At 38.0% G+C, this 19075-nt stretch overlaps 1 protein-coding gene across 1 annotated transcript in view; it reads right to left on the bottom strand.

Moving 5' to 3' along the window:
• The window catches only part of OTOGL (otogelin like), a 3472886-nt gene that overhangs the window by 364016 nt on the left and 3089795 nt on the right, over positions 1-19075 (bottom strand). The gene's annotated exons all lie outside the window — the stretch shown is intronic.

Raw genomic sequence — 19075 nt, 5'->3', positions numbered from 1 at the left:
GCTTTGCCCCCTTGCACCCCCCCCGCCCCCCTATTTTTATATTCTCATGCCGAGATCGCACTACAGTGGGGATAAGGGAATATTCCCTTATCCCCCTGTAGTCCGATCTTGCCCACTACCACTTCCCCCCTATTCCCTGTACTTTTACTAAAGTTTTGCGAAAGCACTTTTTTCATTAAAAAGTACTTTCACAAAACTGTGACAGCCCGTTTCACTAATTCAGTCAAACCAACATAGGTTTGTAAGTAAGTGGAATCTTGGTTATTTGTGGGGAGAAAAAGACACTAGAACTGGCAGAACAAACAACAACAAATAGTAATCAGACATCAGTAATGAGCTCTACCTTTTGTAGCTATGTGACAATAACCTTAATACAGATATGTACAGGAAGAGCAAAGGTAAATGAGAGCTTTATGTATGTAGTCAGCATAGACAAGTATTTTTTTTTAAACTATTAAATCCCTATCATGCATCTACAGTAATACATTCACACTCTCACTCATTCAGAAATATTTCTATTTTGGCATTGTCTAATGTTACAAATATTAAACTGTTTTGTTCTTCTTTCTCCAAGATAAGCCTCACAATTAACAAATGCAGCCAATTAATTGAAACTGGTTACTTGCTGATGGCATGAAGCTGTAAGCATTTTCTAGAAGAAAAAATGTGTTATGCCACTAGCATTCCATATTTGCAAAACGTCTTTATGATCCTAAGGGTGACAATTCACAGTTTTGACTTATAAAGGAAATAATTTCAATATTCATGAGGTATGACCAGTTTAATAATGATCTTGCCAGAACAGTACATGGCAGTATATTTGGTAACTTTGTGACAGACTTACTTATTTACTGCAATTTTTAACTAGATATGTGGGCTAGACCAAGGGCCTTTCTGCAATCATCATCCAAGCCATGAGGGCAGCCACACAAATTCATATGCAGTGTTTTGTAGAAACACAAACAGAAAAACATATTTAAAACAGGCCTGCATAATTTGTACAAAGTCAGGTACAATGGCAGATTTAGGACTTGGCGGAAGGGCACCCTCCAGCTATTTTTGTAATAATCTGCTATACAAACAAGCTCAATAATTAAAAAAAAAAAAAAGAAAAAAAAAGAAAATGTTTTTAACCATTTCATTTGAAATTAGAGCACATCTCATTTGCAAGTATATTTTTCCCATTTCAACCCACAGAGACTTTATTTTCATTTATGCATTTATTTTAGCATCTTGTGTCACAAGTCACGATGGGACACACAATTAGAGGATCCAGTCAGGTGACCTGATAACCCTAAGATCCTGAGTGTTTCTTTTAACTGCACCTCCCATCATGACTGAGAAAGTACTGGAGAGTGAGACTGAGAGGAACTTGTCCGAATAACAGGTGGAGATGAGGGGGGAAAAAAAAGTACAAGGGACTTGAAGGAAAACTACAGGATATGGTACGGTTTTCTGCTGTTAGCATGTATATAACCCTAACTCTTACTCATGCTACACAAAAATTTGTTACCACACCTTAAAGTCTCACTTTCCACAAGTTTTTCACTTGCCATAGTTTCTAATGCTGTAGTGTTCATCTCATGGCTATTTGCATGTTTGGTTATACCTATTGCCAAATTAGTTTAATGCTTTTTCTCTGGAAATATCTATCCTTCCTTATTAAATCTGCAGCCCAATCCATCACTCAGCCTTCCATCCCAAAGAAAGGAACATGATAAAGGCTTAGGAGATAATTTTCTAAATTTTAATGAAATGTCAGTAAATAAATAAATAATTGTCTGCTACCAGCTAATGGTTCTGTTATTATAATAGCAAAGTGGAGCATAAACACATTCAATGTGCTTTTTTTTTAACTTGAACAGAAAAAGTTTTTCCTGGAATTTCTCTGGACAGTAGCAGGCAGCTTATTTTTAAATCCTAGCAGGGTCAAACCAGATACTGTGGCTAGCAAAGGGTCTACTGCTATTTGTTGATGAAATGATTGGTCCTGCCGTGTTGTTTGGTGTTGTGATGTTAGCTTTGTAGCACTAATATGCAGTTGGATGAAACAAGCTGGAATTGAAGTTGTAACTGATGATTTTGTGCAGCAAGGGTACACTAATATAACCATTATTATTATTATTATTATTATTATTATTATTATTATTAATTATGTTTATCCTGGCAGGTGCTTTAGGTAGGAAGTGGGTATAGGGAAACTTTGTGGATGAAATCTGGCCCTACTATTTGCTGCTGTAATTTTGTCCTAAAAGGACGAATGTGCACTTGGATAAAGTAAGATGGAATTCAGGTTGCAATTATTGTTTATGTGAAAAACTGAACTAATGTTACCATTTTTATTTATTTATTTATTTTTGATTTAACCTCCCAGGCTAAATCAGGATTCTGTGGTAGCAAGGGGTAAAGGGGATATATGTTGATAAAATGATTGGCCCTACTGCTTGCTTTCATGTTTATGACATAGTAGGACTCTTTCTTCATCCTGAGAAGGTCAACCCAGATACTGTGAATAGACATGGGTATAGAGGCTGTCTGCAGATGAAATGACTGACCCAATGTTTGTTTTTGTAATTCTGGCCTTGCAAGACTAATGTGTATTTGGATGAAGCAAGATAAAATGCAGGCTGTGACTACTGTTTTTTTGCAACAAAAATTCATTAATGAAGACATTATTATTTTTAATCCTGTCATGGCCAAACTAAATTGTTTAGATAGGCCAAGGGTATGGAGTTAGTTTGTGGATGAAATGATTGTCTCTTATTTTTTTGTGTAAATCTGGCTTTTAGAAACTTTAGTTTATGAATAAGGAAAGCTGGGATACAAGCTGTGACTACTGTTTATCTGAAAAAAACACATTAATGTAACCATTATTCTTTTCTTTTTTTTTTACTCTGGCAGGATCAAACCAGACACCGTAGATAAGTAATAGGTATGGGGACTGATGACTGTATGCGGATTAAATACTGGCCCCTGGTGTTTGATGTTGGAATTCAAACTTTGCAGGACTAAAGTGTATTTGGTTGAAGCAAGTTGGAAGACAAAAAGTGATTACTGTTTCTGTAAAACAAAACATACATTAATGCAATATATATATTTTTTTTATCCCGGAAGGGTCAAGCCAGGTACTTCAGTTAGTCAATGGATATGTGGGTTGTTTGTGGTAGAAATGATTGGCCCCAAACTGTTAGAAGACATGTTTGTGTTCTGTTGAGGAAAGCTTTTGCCTTGCTAAAGAGTAACTTAAGGCTGGATGAAAACTGAGCTCTCAAGCTTCAGTTGCCTGAGGTTCAAACCGTTGACAATCAAAATTCCTCCACAGGAAATCAGTGCAGGCAAGTTCTTCCAGCAGGGATGGCCTTTTTTAGGAAATCTGCCCCTTCTTTGAGTTGGCATGAACATAGAGCTGGAATATATGTATGTTTGGGAGGGTGTGGAGGGCTTGCCCCCTGCTTAAACACTTAAAAAGTATTTTTTCTGCCTTTTTTTTTTTTTATCGAATGCAGTTCAGGGATTCCGATCCTCAGTGTATTCAGTTTCATCCACTCATAGTAGATGCATTATTTGTTTTTACACATTTAATTGAATTTTTAGTTATTCACCCAAAAATATGTGATTCAGGTTTGTATTTGATACTACATGACATTAAAGTAGATTTTGGGTTACATTTCTCTGTAATATTTTACAGAGATTAAATTTGCTTTCATACATTCCATATAACTAAACTGAATATTTGCTTTATGTGAATTTTTTGATAACATGTAGTTCCTTAGTTTCTATGTTTTCTTTGTTTTGTTTTTTGTGAGTAGTTATTTATCGTATTCACGAAAGTCATTATTTACTTACAAAATTGCTTGCATTTGCTATGGTACTTGCTGTGTTAATATCACCTTCACTGGGACCTTTTGCTACGCTATCATAATTCATCTGCAAACTATGCCACTATGGGAGGGGTCTGTGACTTGACATTGGTAACCAAGTCTCACCTTGGTATGCCTTGAAAAAGCTGGTACTGTCTGTAAATTGGCTGTGAACTCCAAATACAACAATATCTGAAAACTAAATGAGTTAAACTGAGTTGGGTGTGCCCAATAAAGGTTTGAAGTAACATTAAAAGCAATATAATGGTAAATAAATCAATATACACTTGGGGGTAAGGAGCAGAATTGGAGAAGTGAAGGGATTATCAAAAGTGGAAAAAGATAAGCTGTGGCAATAATGTAAAGCAGGAATAACAGACAGGAACAACTAAAAATGATGATGAGCATACATGAGGAAGACAATACACATTGAAAAAGTAAGCAGAAGCCATTAACTTTGGTTACAATTCTTAAAGATAATATTAGGACAATAAAAATAATCTGAGCTACTGATAATCTAGAGTATTATGTGAGTAAAGAAGATGAGGCAGAGGTGTTTAAAAGAAGGCTTTGTAAAAGGAGAACTATATAGTTTAGAAAAATCTGAAAGAATGATGAGCATTCGAGGGAAAGAAGAGCTGGTAAAGTACATGACTTTTGGCTATGCAGATGACCTACAGTTCTGCTGGAGCTGCAATGACAGGTCTCAGAGACCATACCCCACATTCATTTGAATTGTCCTGTATCATTCAGAAAAGTAAATGAGATAGCACATTCTATTACAACAGTAATGCAATGGATGACACTGCTAGATGACATGATTTCAATTTGTAATTGAAAGCTAGAAAGTTTAAGAGTGCTCATCTGTAGTAGTCAATAGGAGCAGTGCATACACTTAAAGGTACCACAAAATATGAACTAATACTATGCACCAAAACAATGTCTGCAAGCCATAAAACCAGTGGGCAGAAATTCAGAACATACAGAACTCAATGCCTGGTACCAGAGGCAGTGTGTGTAAGAAAGTACTATTACAGAAGAGGAAAAAACATGATCCACATTGATGTAGATAGCCATTACAGCCAAAGCAGCTGTAATAACAACACTTACCAGTGCTGTCATCTGAAAGCCACAAAAGCATATAAAGGCAAGGCCATCTACTGGGCATGTCCACTCCCCAAATGCAATCAATATAGATAGTGCAAGGTTCAAGGTACAGCTATGGGAAGAAGTAGCAACAAGCTGGGACATCCCAGAAATCATCATTCAAAGGTGTACTCCTGGTATATCCAAAGAGTCACAGCTGAACATACCAAAATGATGGTCTCTACATCAAGTCAAAGAGCAACATAGAAGAAAGCAACACCCACAGGACAACCAGATTATATCCAACTTCACCGCTATCACCTAAAACAATGTCCATTTACAGCATGAGATATTCATCTGCAAGTGCATGACTGTTGATGGCAAGTCAAGCTACATCATGCTAACTATGATGCAAAATCTATTGTACTTCATGCAGTCATTTCTATGAATGATGGGTGGGACATTTATTATGCTGCTTGCTTTAGTTTGCCAACAACTTTGCACCATTCAGTCCAGAATAGAAACATGGAAGTCTCAGATATTTGTGTCCTTAATCTTTCCTTCTTTACTAGCAAAACACAGAAAATGTTCAAAATGCCATGATATATCTGTTGCATATTTCAAAGGAGTACGGCCTAAAGATTAGGCCTATGTATATTATGTGGGACTTCAAAAGGGAGCATGTGGAGCTACTAGGAATGTATTCCATCTGTACAATGAAGATTCTGTCTAATTTAGGCAATATTATCTGGTAGTGTGTCCAGAAATGTGTGCTATGTCTTAAATATGGCGTGTATCTTGATTATCAAATGGGAATCAAACCAATTGGACATACTTACCTTCACACTCTCATCTGGCATTCTACATGTTTACCTGGACATCTGAAGCAAGATGGGAGATATGAGTTGGGCTATATTCCCATGGTTTGGGGAAATATATGATACTGGAAATCCTCATCCTTATGAGATCTGTGTCTCTAAACACCACTGGCTGCAATTATGTTTCCTCACATCCTTTGGTTTGTTTGTGATCTTGTAGTTGAAAACATTTGAAAACCCAGAACTCTGTGGATGGATGACACAGGCATGTGAGACCCTTATTCCATATAAGACATGATGGCCTGTGAAGCTTTTGAAACTAGCATGTCCTGAATGGGTCCACATAGCCATATTGCATGAGGCCATAATTCATGAAATACCACCAATGACAAGGAAGAAAATTTAGCTGTGGAGGAATGAGATACTGCTGCAAGTTATAAGTGCAAGTTTAGCCCTGGAAATGAATGACTACCTATGTGAAGTAAGTTACTAGCAGACTGTTACTTTCTTGGACCTTCCAAGTGTGTTTTCTAGTACTGGAGGATATGCATTCCTTCTCTCAGATGATTTTCCATAACATCACATCACTATGCATTGTCATGCATGCAATATTTCCTACTTTTTTCTGCTAGCATCATTCTTTGTTATACTAAAGTTCAGTCGTCCAATTCTTGATTAAAAAAAAAAATCACACCTACATTGCCTACAAGCTAACTTTAATTTTGCATTTGCCCACATCACCGTCTATTACAATGAAGTTCTGTTATCCATGTATTGATTAAATGCAACAGCAGACATATGCTGCCAGCTGTCTGATAATGTACTTGTCACATGCATTGCTAAAGGTTTTACAATACTGATTATTTTCCCTTTGTTTGATGTAATGCTGCACCAGCCATTGATGCAATTTGCTGTCCATATATGTTGAATTCTGATTACAAGTGTTACTACCATATCCATTTCTCTGCTGATACATGCACATCCAACATTTTCTTGGAAACACTTAACAATATGCTATACTGCTATGGCCCCTGAGCAATCTGCATTCCCTACATTATTGATGATTCAGTGAGTAGGTACCTCTGTACACTTGCATCAGCCATATGACATCTTCATGTGCCTGTGATACAGCACTCCGCACTTCATATTTGTTCATAGGAACTAACACCCATATGGATGACTGTTTTGACATAATAAAGTATACCTGGTGGTGGCTGTCCAAGATGGCTGCACATTGATCAACAGATTAATGTCAGCTCTCCCAGTGTGAAAAAAAGAAACTGAGAGATAAGGGCTAGTAATTCTGCCAGTTTTAGTAAAATTCAGTTACTGGCTAGTAAGTACACTACCTGTATGCCAGCAAAGAGGATTCATAGAGATCCTGAAAGAAAATCAGCTAGAACATTTGACTATAAAACACTGACTGGGAAAAATCCCTCAGCTGTTCAGCAAAAAGCAGTTCAAGCTCCAGCTTTGGTGCAAGAGACGGCTTCCAGTAACTTAGAGGAAAATTAAATAAAATGTGCTCAAATCTGATTAAAATAAATGAAACACTGAAGGAGTATATCAACTCACACAACAAAATGCTGGAAAATGGAAGAAATTTTAAACAGCTATTTAGATGAACTGATAAAGCTGCAAACATCAGAGGTCAAAATGAAGAAAAGGATGGTATGAGACTGTTCAAGAGATGTTTCAAAAATGGTAGAATTAGAGGACAGAGCACAGAGGGAAACCCCCAAATGTTCTGCTGTACAAGAAACTGGAGGGAACAGACTATATTAATTTTATGAAAGCACAAATAAGCAACTGGCTGGTATTTAAAAGGAGGATGTGTTAATTGAAAGGGTTCGTCATGACTATGCTCCAAACCTGACCATAAGAAAGCAGCCAATACCTGTATTAGTAAAGCTGCAATCATACCAGGAGAAAGAGTTGATCCTGAAAAATCTGTGGTAGAATGGGAAACTATTATAAACTGGGGACAGTGTTTGGTAGAATGCGAAAGTATTATAAACTAGGGACAGTATTTGTAGAAAATTATAATTCACTGTACACCAGGCAGAAGCGAAGCAAATTTATCCCAGCAATCATGTAATGTTGAGAGGTAAATGTGGGATTCAAGCTGCTGTAGCCAGCTGTGTTCAGAATATTTTTTCCTTGCATCAGTAATTTTTTGACGCAGAACTGCCTAAGGAGGAAGTACAAATGTTTGTCCAACAAAAGGTGAGTCATCAAACAGAAGGGGACTCTGCTTCTCATTCTTCTGTTAATAAAGGTCATAAAGAGACTTTGCCAGTAAAATATTTTCCAATGCTCAAAAGGAAAATACTTGAGAGACAGAAGAAAAGCACAGGAGCTAACTTGAAGAATCGGAAATACCTTGGGCTTGAACCGAAGTTTGGGGTTGGCAAATGGAGATGACCAGCAGTGTTACAATTACTGAATAAATGTGGGATCAAAAAGCATCAATCATATTTGTGAAATATGGCTTTACAAGCAAAAGGAGATGGAAAAGATTGGACTTTTGTTGACTTTGTTAACTTGTGGGGGACTAAAAATCCATGTATTAATGTTTTGAAGGACACTAAAAGGGAGAAAAAGAAAGTAACTGTAATAAAATGATGTTTATTCTTAACAGTATTTGTATAAAGCATTTCAGGATATAAATTACATTTTATAGTAAAGTATTTTCAGTGACTGTTTTATGTGACAATGATACTAAAGTAAACAAGTACTTTTTTTCTTTTTTAGTATTCGGAAATGTAGACATTGCAATGCAAAAAGAGATGAAAGGCTGAACAGAAGCATTGTTAAGTTAATTTGCTGTAATCTCTGGCTGTTGGGGCAGGGATGAGGTGCAAAAGTTCACTGATTATAATATATGCAAATTTGAGATTTTTTTTTTTCTCTTATGTTTGCAGAAGTGAATGTCTGGATTAATGCCCTTGCTTCATCTGATAAGTTTTTTGTGTAAGCAACTGGGCTTTAAAAAAGAGAACAGTGCAAATATAATGGAAAGTTTTCCTTTAGAAAATAAATGTTCAGTGTGAGTTGAGAAGTCTGCAGGGGAGGACAGATGTACATTCTGTTCTTATGTTTCCATGGTGACAAGCTGACTAGGTAAAGTCAATAAATCTTGAGAGTTCTGGACAGTGTTTGCTAAGAGAAATGTAAAATTAAAATATACACAGACAAGCAGTTTAGTAAAAATTAAAGTTTGAAATTATTGGAAGTGAATAAGACATAGCAGCTGTAGCTAAATAATTCAGAGCATTTACTAGAATGGTGATTAATTTAGTTTAAAGTTAGCCAATACACATTTTCTAAAAGCTAAAAGTTAATGCTTGCTAAATGCATACAAGTTGTTTTTCCACATCGGGGGGGGGGGGTATAACACAAGCCCAGACAGCAATTAGTGTAAGTGGGAGTACAGGCAGTAATATGTGTCTTAGCATTGTTAACCTTAATTTTAGGTTAGGTAATGCATGTGGGAGCAGCTGCCAGTTTGAGACAATTGTTCCTATCAGGAGGGTTAAGCTTCATTATTTGAATAAATACATAGATGTCTGTGTTTGTTTTTAATTAATAGGTAATGGGGGTTTTATGAGGTGTGTTTTTTTTTTAGGGTTTTCATTAAAACAAAAAGTCATGCAAAACGTGACATAGATTCAAATGGTGATGATAAGAGACAACTGCATAAAATATCAACTTTGCCAAACATCCGTGGGTACAGGTAACCCAAAAGACAGTGGGGATAATAACTTCTTATCACAATGGCTACATTATCCATATTATCTTGGAACATGAATGCCTCACAGGCATAGACAAAAATGTTAACATTATTGAATTATATTAAGAAATGCAGACTGCAAATGGCAATGCTTCAGGATACACATTTGGAAAGAAGAGAGATTGTGAATTTCATAAAGAAAGGATTTCAGGATGGATACTCAGCAGAATATCAGAGGCAAAGGAAAAGGAAAGTACTTATACTAATAGCTAGAGAAGCTCCAATAGTGATAGAAGAGGAAAAATAATAATGACAGATTTGTTGCAGTAAGGGGCTGCTAGCAAGAGAGGAGGATTACACTGGCATGTATTTATATGCCACCTAAAACTACTATTATGGAACTTAAAAAATGGGAAGAAATAATCACCTTTCAGCAGGGAATATTACTTATAGTTGGTGACTGCAATTCAATTTGCAAAAATGGGGATATATCTGGGGGAAGAAGAAGGGAAAATACAACAAAAGAGGGTGAATTTCTGAAGAAATTTCTGAACATATTTGGTATGAAATACATGAATCTAGTAGTAGAAACTCAGAGAGAATGTACACATCATTCCTCAAGGTAAAATAACTTGACTGGACTAGATAGAAATTATATTTAACAGGAAATTGTGTATTTAATTGAAAACTTCAGCACATGTCCAATAACTATTTCAGATTATATGCCAATAACAAGTAAGATAATGCATGGTAATGAAGTAAAAATGAGGCACTGGCAAATCCCCATGTACCTGTTAAAAAGAGAGAGATTTAAGGAATGTGTAGTTGGAATTATTCGAGAGTTATTAGGAAGGATAAAACATTCTTCATAAGTTTTAGCTAGTAAGGAGGATAAAATGAAAGTGGAGTTTAAAAATAGGGCAGAAATAAAGAAAAAGTGATATGGATCAGAAGTAACAAGAATTATTCAGAGGGGCTGACAAAGGTTTAAATATTACACAGTAAGGAGATTCTCACAGAACAAGAAGAGGTACAACTGCAGAATGTTAAGGATAAAATAAGGGAGGAGCTGGATAATATGAATGAACTTAGAAAAAGTGCAGTTAAACAACTCTTTTTTAATAATAACTCCAGAGAAAAAAAATGTTATCAAAACAACTTAGGCAATAGAAAATAGAAAGGGTTGCTGCCAAAGTTACAGGGCATATAAGAAAAATAACCATAGATCCTGTAGACATTTTTATGAACATTTGTATAAAGCAAAGAAATGTAGAAATCAAGGAAGAGCACAAACGTCATTATAAAAAAAAGGAAGAGCACAAATTGAATTATTTATGGAAGATGTAAGTATTCCAAGGTTAGAGGTAAATGAGGCTCAACAAACAGCATCTTCTTCATCACCTGTCTGACTTTCAAAAAACTGAATTTAAACAAAAATCTCTATTTCATACCATGTTTCCTTGAAACATCAAAATCTGGACAAAGGCACATGAAAAGTAGGTACAACTGGCCAAAAATTGGGATTCTAATTAACATAAAATATGCATACACAATCATGGAACCCCACTCACTCCAGTAGAATTGTGGGATACCAACATGAAGATTGAAGTCACTAAATAATAATGAATAATAGCAGACATTTGAATTTCAGACGTCATAGCCCTTAGAAAATACATAATAATGCAAAACCTGTTATTCTAGCAACTGAGTTTACAGGAACAATATTTAAAATCTGTCTGTATTTTTGGGCTTTTGTCCCACCATTATTTTTGTCTTTGTCCAGATTTCTTATTCTGAGAGGTTGAGACAGGTATGGGTACAGGTATTTTTCAAACCCTTTTCTAATTCTGGACTATGGAGTGGGAGAAAATGGATATATAAATTGCCGTACTATGTGCATAAAGGATGTTCCCATGGCAACTGGGGAAACTTGGTAGAAAGTCTTATTAATGGAGATAAAGCAGATCCTTGGATACATGTTATAAAAAAGAAGCACTGGGTGGCAGGTGTGTATCCAGCTACAGATAGAAGGCTGTGATACAGTGAAAACCAATTAACTCTGTTATTATCTTTTAGGTTTATTCCAATTAATAGCATGTGATGTGTGGACTAAGTAGCAGAAAATAATCAGAATGAAAGCTTTTATAAGGTCCGTGAAGATTGCATTTGTCAGCCTTGCATTTCTTATATGTTCTACAGAAAACACAACTCAAGAGGTACATACTGAAGGTCTAGTACTGTTCTCCAGTGATGCACTTTTTTTAACCAGAATTGTCTTCCTTACCTAACCTTTCCCTTGTTTTTATTTCAGTCACTATCAAAAATGTCTTTCTCCCTTTACTAGAAAGACTCACCCACACTTTGCTATGAGGGAAAGGTTAGTTTGCTTTTTATTTGTAGTATTTTGCATTACTTTATTGCTTTTTTCTATTTTGAATACTGCAATTTGTTTTCTTTCCCTTGTGTTTTACTTGTATTCTGCTTTTAACTGTATATTAAAACTTGAAAATAGACCACAGCTCTGTCTCTTGTGAGTCAGACAGAAACCAGAACAGATCAATTAAGGACTCACACATAAGACAGAACAGGTCAGTTAAGGTTAATTATCTGTGAACTGAGGGGGTGGAGCTAGGAACTAAACCTTCTATTTAAGGGGTAAAATAAAACATTTCAGAGCTTTACTAGAAAGGGTCACCCAGACTCTGCTACATTTTGCTGTGAGGGAAAGGTTAGTTTGCTTATTATTTGTTGTATTTTGTATTACTTTATTGCATTTTTCTATTCTGAATACTGTGATTTGTTTTATTTACCTTGTGTTTTACTTGTCTTCTGCTTTTAACTGCATATTAAAACTTGAAAAGAGACCACAGTTCTGTTTCTTGTGAGTCAGGCAGAATTTTTTCCCCACCCTTCCACCCGGTTATTGTTGTGTTCTTAAACACCACTGTCTTTCTAGTTGCCTGCCCCTTATGTTAATTTGACCATATATCTCATTTCCTCTCTGCGTTTACTGGCTTGTGTGAGTAAGTGCAAAATTGTCATTTTGTGAAATCACTCCCCTTCAAGTATTTAAATTTATTGGCCATCCTACTGTATTCCATAGTACCAGAATACAAAAAATGACCACCCCCTTTCAATCTATCTTGCTGTTTTAAAAATAGTGACTCTCCAATAAAACTTAACTTTTTAGACTGATAAAACTTGTTACCTACTTTCACATCTAACTCCTCTAGTGCACACTGCAGTGTTTAGGATAAACTTTTTTTTTCATCTTACTTTTAAGCATCCCTGTGACTAGCACTTGCTCTAAAACCTGCTGGAAAACACTAGGAAGCCTTAAACTGATACAAACACTCAACTCTCCTTGTTAATAAGGAGAAATTAATCATATGCAGTAAACAGACTATAATTGGAAAGTACCTTGCTAAGGTAAGGGGAAACAGCTCTTGTACTTTACAAAAAAAGCACCAAACCAGGCATGTCCAAGGGCAGCTTCTGGTGATTTCTCCTGTCCACCTGGTGAATCTGGGCATAATGGGGCAATGCAGCAATTGCCTCAGACAACCCTCTCCTCCTACCACCCAACACTACAACCTGTGAGAGATGCACTTACATAGCCAAACTGGAAGCAAAGCTTTCTCCACCCACAATTGTGCTAGACAATGAAGAGGAGAAGGCTAACACCAGCACTACACCTCAAGCAACACATAGCCCTTCTAAACCCACAACACCAGCATCCTCACATAGCAACACTAAACCCTCATATGCAGCAGCCCTTAACAGTAACCTACCCAAGCAACAAAGACCTCTGAAGCTGAAACACAAACACCAATCACAACAAAAGTTTCACATACCTCACAATACCAGTGGGCCACCCAACAACAGCCCCTAAGGCAAGACAACATGCCCAACACTTTAGTCATAGGTGACTCTATAGTCAGGCACACTGATGTCCCACTCACCAGGCTGAACAAGGAGAAAATTACAGTCAGCTGCCTGTTGGGTGCCAGGATCTGCCACATAATGCATGCACTCAAGTCACTCCACAATAAGTACAAATATGTTAGAGTGAATGACCTGAGACGTACCTCCCTGGACTAAATGAAAAGAGACATGGAAGAGCTCTTAGATCATGTGGCCCAGGCAGGTATGACCCTAGCCCTGAGTAGCATTCTGCCTTCGCCCAAAATGATACTACAGTATAAGGACAAAATGAATGACTTCAACAATTGGCTAAGCTTCTGGTGTCATTCAATGGGGATCCAGTATCTGTCTGCCTGGGATAACATGATCGACAGACCAGGATGCTTTGCCAGAGATGGTCTGCACCTATCACCCCTGGGATTCAGGTTACTGGCTAAGGCTCTTGCCACCCCTATAGTGCCTTTTTTTAGGCAAGGTACAAAGGACAAAACCACCACTGTAACAAGTACAAGCATGCAAAATCTGAAGGTAATGCTACTCAATGCTAGAATTCTAAACCTTAACATGCACTCTCTTGAGGCACTCCTAAAAATGGAGAACATCAATATCTGTGCAGTAACTGAGACCTGGTTCAAGGCTCTAGAGAGAGCACCCCTGCAATACCAGGCTACAACTCTTACCACACTTTTCGGCCACCAAACCAGGACCAAAACACTAAAGGTGGAGGAGTGTCCATATTCACCAAGGATATTCAGACCACCAGGCTAGTTGCCCAACACAATGCACCTGAAATTCTCTAGGTGCAACTAACACTAGGTAAGACTGCAATCCAAACTGTAGCTTGCTACAGATCCCCATCATGACCCAAGATTCTCACTACACCTTTCTAAACATACTGGAAAATATTAAGATACAACCAAACAACCTAATACTGGGTGATTTCAACTACCCTGCCATTAACTGGGAAAACTACTTGTGTACCAACACCTTTGCCCAACGGTTCTTGAAATTCATAAATTCCAATGCCCTGGATCAACTAATCCATAGTCCCACCAGGGGCTCTAATATCCTAGACCTAGTCATTACCAATATGGAAAATCGATGCTCCACTCCTATGGTCACCCCCTCATTGGTCAGGTCTGACCATAAGCTAATCACCCTTGATATCCACATCCTTCCCCCACCCCCCAGTAAGGAAACCTCTGCAAAAAACTTCTCCAAAGTCAACGTCATGCTACTCAAGTCAGAAGTGACAAAACTTCATGACAACCATGCAGATGGGAACTGAAAGTTCGATTGCTGTATCCTACACTAAGGCACTGTATGAGAACATCCACTCGTGCATGAATCGTGCCATCCCAAATAGAACCAAGATGCTCTTCTCCAAGAAAAGGAAGCCAATCTGGTGGTCCCCTGCCATAAACAAACTTTACAACAAAAGGAAGAAACTGTTGCAAAAAAGAGGAAAATCCCAGGATGCAAAAAACTCCTTACCAGCCTCAGTAAGAAGCTGAGATCCCTCATAAAATCCTCCAAAGCTAGTTATGAAAATAAAATTGTCAAAGATTCCAAAGACAACCACAAGGCATTCTATAGCTATGTCAAGAATCTAAATGGCAATGCTAAGATCTGCTCTGAGCTACAACCGAATAGCATTAAATATACTGATCCCAAGGATATTGCCAATGTCCTGGCAGATCAATTCAGTGCTAACTTCATCCCCCTCTCACCCCCTAAAGGACCAATCTCAATACCAAAAGATTTCCAAATTCTGGTAATAACAGCCACACAGGGAAAAAAATGCACTCTCCAAAGCTAAGAATACAGCATCTATGGGACCAGATGACATCCCGAGCTGTGTAATACATGAACTACAAAATGAACTGGCACCTCACCTAAGTGTCATGTTTAATCATAGCCTTACTTCAGGCTTCATGCCCACTGAGTGACACACAGCTACAGTTATCCCACTCCACAATGGGGGATTCTCCTTGGATCCTGGCAACTACTGCCCCATCAGTCTGATGAGCCTGATCTGCAAGGCCATGGAACGTATTTTTATGGAACTTATAAACAAAGACATTGGCAACCTTCAAACACTGGAACCCACCCAGTTTGGGTTCATGAAGGGCCGATCTTGTCTCCTGAACCTGATTGACTTCTTTGAATCAGTCTCCAGAGCTGTGGACAAGGGTAAGGCGGTCCACACAGTCTATCTGGACCTTGCCAAGGCCTTCAATACCATCCCCCACTCTGGAATCATAGATAAATTTACTAAGCTGGGCATTAATCCCTATGTCACTCGATGAGTTGCCAAGTGGCTTACTGACAGAACCCACACTGTAAAAGTATCCGACTCCAAATCCAGCTACAAACAAGTGACAAGTTGAATACCTCAGGGTTCAGCCCTGGGACCACTCTTGTTTGGCATCTACTTCTCTGAAGTACAGGCCAAAATTAAGGGACTCTGGCTAACAAAGTTTGCAGATGACTGCAAACTGACAGCCATTACTGAATCCCCAGATGATGTGGATATTCTACAAAAGGGCCTTACAGAAGCAGATGCTTGGTGCCAGAGCCATGGGCTCAAGCTCGGTGGCAAGAAATGTATAGTTATCCTCTTTGGGAAAAAACATTTACCCATGAATTACCACATAGGTGGCAGTACACTAAACACTGAAAGTGTGATAAAAGACTTAGGGATACAGGTGGACAGGGGTCTCACCTTCGATAACCACATCACCACAACAGTCAGGAAATCCTTCTATGTGGCACACCTCATCACTAAGAGCTTTTCATCCAGAAAAAAGGAGGTCATTGTTCCACTGTACTCATCCCTCATTAGACCCATTATAGAATACAATGCCCCATTTGGTATGCATCTCTCACATTTGCAACAACTGGAAAGGCCACAGAAATACCTCACTACAAGAATCACAGGCCTAAAGCAGATGCCCTATGCTGACCATCTAAAAAAACTCCAGCTATATTCTGTCACATATTGTCTACTCAGAGGCGATCTCTGCTTAACATACAAGGCCATGTCAAACCCAGAGCTGTTGGACATGCTAAACTTAAAGAAATCCCAATCCCTCAGAGCTACATGCTCTAGGGATCTAAACCTTGTCATCACAATGAACAAAACATGCTGGAGGGATAGATTCCTGATCCAGAGACTCCCCAGACTCTGGAATAGACTGCCCATACATGTCAAGCAGAGCACCTCTTTGGCCCTCTTCAAAAGGAACCTTGACAATTGGATGGGAGATAGGAAATTCACCCTGGGGATCACATCAGTCACCCTGCTAGACAGGGGTCCAGGGAAGTAAATATTGTGGGAAGACACAGCCAGGGAATTGTTATGGCTAGCCTTGTACAGGCCCTAGGGCTGATAGCCTAGTACCACCCTATGAACCTATGAATCAAGCAAAGCACAACTGCAGATTGTTTTCATCTAAAAGACTTACATGTGTCATACTGTTATTTTGTGTCTGGAGGGATGCCAAAATGTAGAGTTAGAAATGTTTTTACAATTCACTCAGACAACTGACAAAATAACAGCATACTGTAGTATATGGCATTTACTAACAATTACAGAGCTGCTGCTGCATCTACTAGTTACCGACCATCTGACTGTCTCATATAAACCTTTGTTAGCAGCATTACATTTTTCTTAAATGATGAATGAACATTCTTATAAGTCAGAGCTGAGTGTCTTACATGCAACAACATAAACATAATATGTAAAGGTTAACACACTATACCTTCCTTGTCGCTTTTTATTTTATGTGCAAATTGTGCAAAATTTATTTCAGTGAGAGGAAAAGCAGTATTAGAGAAATGTTCTAAATGCCTCTGAAGGAAAAAGTTGACTTGACAAACACACACCTTAAACTTGCAAAACAAAAACCAGCTTCACTGGTATATAGGTATAGACATAATAATAAATAAGTACTCTGGATTGGAACCATTGTAAATGCGAGCATGTTTATTTATCTCAACCTTCAATTTAAAAACAATAAAGCTCTTTTCATTTTTGGTCTGAGGAGGTTTTTTAAAGAAAAAAACAAAAATGTTTTACTGTTTTTAAAGTGAAGTTTGTGATAAATAAATGATTCCAATCCAGACTTACAATTATGCCTGTACATGATACCGGTGAAGCCGTTTTTTATTTGTTTTTGTTGTTTTCCAAGTTTGAAGGAAAAAGAACCAAGAATTAATTTTTCAGTCTAAGGCACACTTCCCAGGACCTCCACTGTAGGCTGCTGATGTTCAGACTTGTACAATCACACAATGTAACTCTACTAAAATACTTCCTCTTACAGGCTACAGTGTTTTCTAATAAAACTGTTTTTGTTCAGGCTAGTCTGTTATCACCACCCTAACTGTCAGGTAACTTCCTCAATCTAGCAACATGCTACGCGCTTCCATCTCAACAACAGGTTCTGCATCTGATAAACTGCAGTAAAAAATAAAAAATGCTCCATGGGCAGCAGAGTTATGGAATTAAGTTTAATAGAAAGAAAAACGCAATTGTACAACTAAACTACTTTTAGTTGAGTTGTCTGTAACTCTGCTGCCTGTGGTGTGTTTTTTATTTTTTACTGTGTCTTGGTGTCTTTAGGTTCTGAATCTGGACTGGCGTCTTGTTCTCCTGTGGTACATCATAATGGGAAACTCAATGGCTAACAGCAAATTAGCAAGCATACCCATCTACCATCTTTTTTCTCCTCAGAATGTCCCCTTTGCTCTGGACTCCTCCAGCAGTGACAGTGATGTGTCCAATCCATCTCTGAAAGTAAACCTTCCAAACACCTTAACTAACTTTCCACTGTTCATTCTCCATCTTTCAGTCCCATGGCTCCCTCCACAGTTTCAACAGTCAGTCAAGCACAGCCTCATAAGCTGATGTCATCATGCATGCCCCAGCACGTTAATGGCGATGCGTGATGACATCAGCCATAACTTAAAATTATAAATAAAAATAAAAAAAATTGTGAACTGAAGGGGTGGGGCCACTCAGAAATTTGTGGAACCCCATTATTTTGCACTCAAAACCGGTAAATACCAAGGAATTTGGTATGGTTGAGAGGTATGCTCCATTCCCTAGACACTGTCTTCACCCTAAAGAATACTGATGTCTGTGCAGTCACTGAGACTTGGTTTAGAGCCATGGAGAGCACACCAACAGTGCAAGGTCATAATGCCTTCCACACATTTAGACCAGCTACCACACAGACAGGGACTAAAGGATGAGATATCTCAGTTTATATAAAAAATAAATATACCTCATTCCTGGTCAAACAGGACAATGCACTTCAACTTCTCCACATTAAAATTACCATAGGCAAAACCCAGCAAAACCCAGTACTACTTCCTTGTAAGCTATAGGTCCCCCTCTATGACCCAGAAAACCCATACCACGTATTTAATCTTATTGGAAACACTCATCATCTAGCCCAATACCATAGTCATGTCTTCTTTTTGGTCTTCAGTTCATCCTGCATCGATGATACATTGGGCCACAAGTTGACTTCACTGTGGCCTGTCAACTGCTGCTTCTTTAGCTTCCTCCCAAGTGATATTCAGGTGACAGAGGTCTCTTGTTACTACTCCTTTCCAGTTTTGTCAAGGTCTTCCCGGTCTTCTCTTAT

This window comes from Protopterus annectens, chromosome 11.part0, assembly GCF_019279795.1.
Source record: "Protopterus annectens isolate FY-2018-M chromosome 11.part0, PAN1.0, whole genome shotgun sequence".
Classification (NCBI taxonomy): Eukaryota; Metazoa; Chordata; order Ceratodontiformes; family Protopteridae; genus Protopterus; species Protopterus annectens.
Note: the sequence above shows the minus strand (reverse complement) of the source record. Positions and strands in the feature narration are given on the sequence as shown.